Genomic DNA, 5,431 nt, shown 5'->3' with positions numbered 1-5,431 from the left:
ATCCATATCTGCTGCAGACGCGGTGTGTTTTTGGCCTGACTTACATAAGAATTACTGTAGTTAACCGGTTTTGGTTCCACGGGATGTTTTACAAATAGCGGCTGAGGTCTTGTTTGAGGACATATTTATCGAGGTTAGGCCACCAATAGTGTTATAAATCGGATTCGTCCCAGAAGTCCAGCGGGCAGACCGCAACCATGGGCTTGTTGTCACCCTGTCTTCCTGTTTGTCTCGGCCTGTCTCCCTGAGGCGATCCTGTGGGGTGACAGAGGTCACAGAACAGCTCATTAACCCCACCCCGACAGCCCACACATTGCTGCAGTCCTCAGGCCCTGGCTACACACACACACACACACACACACACACACATTTTATAATGCTCCACTAATAGCACTTAAGTCGACTTAAGCCCACTCTGTAAGCAGTATGTTTTCCGGGACGCACCATGAGACACGTATGTGTCTTGCGTCTTGTATGTTAACATTACTGCATTTAAACACGTTCCATCTTAAATTTGTCATATTTTCCTTTATTTGTATGAAAAATTATAGTTAATATGCGTAGTGTGCATTTTTCTTCAAATAAACACCCTTTTTTTTTTTCTTTTTTTTTTAAACATCTAATATGATCCAAATCCACTCCGAGTAATATATTAGAGTATGAGATGTTCTATTCTGTCACGCTGACCTGTTGGCCAGATGTCTCAGGGCTCCAAGTCATTAATTGTTATGTTTGTAAGGTATCTAAAAACACAGTGGGATATGGTGTTATTTTCCATGTTCAGACATCACTGTTGCAGTCAAAACATATTGGATAAGAAGAACAGCAGCACTTCAGGGGCTGGGAGATGCCTGGGAGCTGTTGTCTGGCGTCTCTAGTGGTATTATTCCCCCAATTGTGTGCATGTGAATGTGCGAGCGCGTGTGTGTGCGCCCGCAAATGTTTCTGTTGACATGTTTGTCTATATGCTTCTGCGCAAAGGTGTGGCTTTATAATCTTACTTGCTTGTGCACATGTGCATGCATGCCGTCGTCATTAAGGCTCACGGTAAATGAGCCTCCTCACTGTCCTCACAATGAGCACTTAAGAGACGGGCTGTAATGTAAAGGAAAACAGCGACACACACACACACACACACACACACACACACACACACACTAGCCTCATTTTCACCGGTACACACCTTTCTCCAGGGATATAAAATGCCCCTGCCTCTGCACACTGTGGGACATGAGTTTCATCCAAACTAGCTGCCGTCCTCAATAAAAACCCACGTGAGCAATCTCTGCAGTATAGATTCCCAGTTTCTCTGAGGGTATATTTTGTTCAGATCAGGTGTTTAAACTGCTCAATATGACAATAATTAGGCAGCACTGGAGACATGTGTTCTTTCTTATGTTGATCAGGGACATTGACCTTTAACCTGCGCACCCCTGTCGTCGTCCCCCCACACCAACGCACCCCACCGGTCCCACACGCCCCCGGCCAACACCACCCCCCCCCCCCCCCCCCCCCCCCCCCCCCTTCTTGCCCTGTCCAGCTCCCATCAGGAAGGATAGAGGGGGGGGGATTGGACAGGCTTGGAGCTTTGCCTCTGGCCATCTCCCCTCCTCCCCGGAGAACAGAGGACTGAGGTGCCTTTAAACCACTGCGGCAAAAACCCTACCAAAACCCTGCAGTCATTAATATGCAAAAATGCAAATGAGTAGGTAATTAAGAGCTGGAGCTCTCTGGAGGCTCTTTGATTGCTAATGAATTCTAATCTGCAAAGAAAGGGGGGAGGGGAGGAGAAAAAGAGATGAAAGAAAAAGAGGAAAACAACGAAAAAGAGAAGCCTCCACCCGAAATTTGTCATATCCATAAGTTTTCATATCGGATTTGTTTTTACCTGCAAGCTGTAATCTAAATCACCAGCTCGTACATGATATGCATACAGGCCGAGAGTATTTTGGGGGGATATAAATGTATAACGAACAGCCTTCAAAACAAATTTAAATCAAGTTAGGAGATTTATTTGTTGTATTTGTAATGAAAATAAGAAGTCACGTTTTCCGATGCAGATTATATTGGTGACATGAGCGAGTCGGTGGGCAGGGCTCTGTTTCTAATGGACACAGTGGAGTCATTGTGTGGATATAGCTAATTAGAGGTGAACATGACAGGCGGGCAGACACTTCTGACCGGCGGCTACCAAAGAAAATAGAAGGTCAGATATCTCAACTGTGTGTTATTTGCTGCAATAGCAGCTGTGTGCCGAAGTAAAGGAGATGTCATTTCATCACTTTTGTGAGCCATAACACATCCCCACTTCCACTCTAACTCATTCACTCTGTCACTCACACACACACACACACACACACACACACACACACACACACACACACACACACACACACACACACACACACACACACACACACACACACACACTGCTGTTATTGTTGTTGCAGTGCTCCCACGACACCAACAATCTCTGCTTCCCTCCCCCCACACAGGCTCACATCTATCTCCCTTTCACTCCCTCTCTTCCCCCTCCTGTCCTGGGCAGCACTGACATGCCTACTTCAATTGATTTAGAGTCAATTCAGCTTCTGATCCGATTGTTATCATGTGACTTTTCGCACATGTCCCCCTCGATATATGACTACTGTATTATTTTCAGATTGGGGTAGAGATATTTTGGCTCAGGTAGGAATGCTTCTCTCTACTTTGCACTTCCTCTGTCTGATTGTGCCACTTTCCGTCTCTCTGTTCCTCCCTCAGTTTCCCATTCTTCATCTCCAGCACCAACCCAAACTCAACCATCCCCACAGTCTCCTATCGGCTCTCTCCCTCAGCTGTACAGTCTGGCAGCGGGGCTCTCAATTGACCGGCTTTGTAAACAGGAAGCTGGTGTTGTGTTCGCTGTTACCTGGAGCGTGGGTGGGCAGAACAAGGGCAACCGTACAAATGCACAGTAATGGGAATCCAAGATGGCAGGGAGGGGTCCCATAAAATCACCAGAGAGAACAGAGGAAGGCGGCATCCAAGAGGGGGGGGGGGGGGGGGGGGGAGCCATTGTCAAATGAGAGCAGACAGAAGTCAAAAGGATTGTTGATTAAATTTTTCCTTTAGTAAATAGATTGTTGGTTTGTGTGGCGTTTCTCCGTCTGTATTGGATGCAGCCTAGAACTGTAGTGTTTGGGAGGATTAATGTCATGAACAATCCCTCAAACTCATTTTCTTTCTCACTGTGGAGCTCTGTGGGAATTACAGTTTCAGGATAAGGGAGAGAGACACATTGCATGTTCCGCTGGCGACGGTCCCATTAGTGATGAAGTGAGATCTGGGTTCATTGTGTCCCTTTGAGTTTGGCTGTTTTGAATACTCTTTCCAATTCATGGACGATAACGCTGTCCTCGCTTGTTCCAAAACAACCGCTTCGCTCGTGTTCTCCAACTGTAGCTGGAAGGGGGATAGCATAACCTTGTGGGCCGCTGCCCTGCTCAAATCACTCACTCCACACATTTTTTTTTTTTTTTTTTTTATTGTTGTTTAACATGTTGGAAGTCAGTGGAAGTTTGGGTGTTTTCTGCCAGGCGAGCTGTAATAGGGGGAAGAAGCTTGACGGGAGTCAGTTTATCATGAGCACAGAGAGCACAACAGATAGATTCCCCCTGTCTCCTCCCCTTCAGCACAGATAGACTCGGAGCATGGGCACTCAGCAACACTATCAATCTATCCGCTCCTACCCCCAGCCTCTAACTCTTATTGGAGGACAGCTTCCAAAGGGGCAAGGAAGCATGAATCATAGCCCGGCTATGAGAAGCTGTTATGCTTCTAAATACACGTGTTGTGGCTCAAAAAAAAAAAAACCCCGACTCTGTTGCTTCGCCATTAATGACAATCTCACTAGTGATTGTCACAGCCCTTAAAACAAAGTTGTAGCATATAGGAGGCTGTTCAGGGAGAGGGATTGTTGGTCTTGGCCTAGTTTTCTTGTCTGATCAGAAACCTGTGCACCTCTGCCCTTCCCCCACCCAAACCTAAGCCTCTACTATTACAGGCTGTGAGGGGCTCAGTGTGGAACGAGGTGAGCAGCTTGCCTCGCCACCGAGCTCTGTGTGCGTTATGCGTGGTGCTGCTGCCTATGCTGTATGTTTATCATCGTGTCTGTGTGTGTGTGTGTGTGTGTGTGTGTGTGTGTGGTGTGTGTGTGTGTGTGTGTGTGTGTGTGTCTGTGTGTGTGTGTGTGTGTGTGTGTGTGTGTGTGTGTGTGTGTGTGTGTGTGTGAGTGTGATATAACCTGGTGATGTGGTTTGGCTTGCATGACTGGCTTCCTATATGAGCTGGGCAGGATGGCAATGAGGGTTAAAGGTGGATAACACGTGAGAGTGTTGACGCAGGTAGCTAGAAATGAACCCAGCTTTGAGAGAGTGGTAGAAAAAAAACAAACCCATTGCGTTTTGATTGGATAATAAAGCAGCGAGAATCTTAGGTGACATCTTTACTATGATGCAGGATTGCCCTCTATTTGTTTTCCACAAAGCATTATTGATTAAAAAAAAAAAAAAAAAATCCAAAGAGGATTAAGTACACATTATTATTCCTTTTTTTGTGAATTCATGTAATTCAAAATATGTGCACATAGATAGGTTATTAATATGCACAAATATATGACCGCTTAGCACCAATGTGCCAAACATATGCTAATTTTCCATGTGCATCTGTTGTTAATTACACATATGAGGCTGGGAATGGCTGGAAGGAATCATTGAGGGCATGTGGGACAGCATCCCTCCCCATTCTGCCTTTAACTGTCCATTGTACTGTGAACGTATTTTGAGATTACAGATGACATGTTTGTGTTTTTTTTTTCCTTTGGTCCTTCCTGTATAATGATGCTGTAAGCTTTTAGATTGCCATGCGGTAGATTACCCATAGCCGCTGTGGATAATGAAACATGATTTTAGCATAAAAATTGGGCTTTTAGAGGTCATTATCTGTTCTTTTATGCCCGTGTTAATTGTGAAACAAACAAAATAGTGGACAGCAACATCATCATGTTCATATATTCCAGGCTGCGCTAATTATTTTGTAACAGCTGAATGTAGAATTGCATCGCTCAATATCAGGAATAACATATTAAAGCAGCTATTGCCCTTGGCTCCAAAGTGGTACCACACTAATTCACTCAAAAAAAAAAAAATTATAGGCATGATGTCAATATAGTTTAAGAGAGGATAATGCTTTGAAACATATTTCTTCTGTCTTCAGCTTTGCGTTATACAACGGGTTTCTGTTTAACCTCGTGTCACCGATGCACTCAGTGTTCATTACGGGGAAGATCCTCACTATATATATGTTTTTTTAATTCTTTTTCTACAGCCCCCTCCCTCTCTTCAGCCTGGCTGCCCTTGTACATGCTCTCCATGTCAGACCCAGCTGTTAC

Source organism: Cebidichthys violaceus, unplaced genomic scaffold (genome assembly GCF_023349555.1).
Source record: "Cebidichthys violaceus isolate CVI_PGR_0920_01 unplaced genomic scaffold, fCebVio1.0.p SCAF_37, whole genome shotgun sequence".
Taxonomy (NCBI): domain Eukaryota; kingdom Metazoa; phylum Chordata; class Actinopteri; order Perciformes; family Stichaeidae; genus Cebidichthys; species Cebidichthys violaceus.
The sequence above is the reverse complement of the archived record's forward strand: the minus strand, read 5'-3'. Positions refer to the sequence as shown.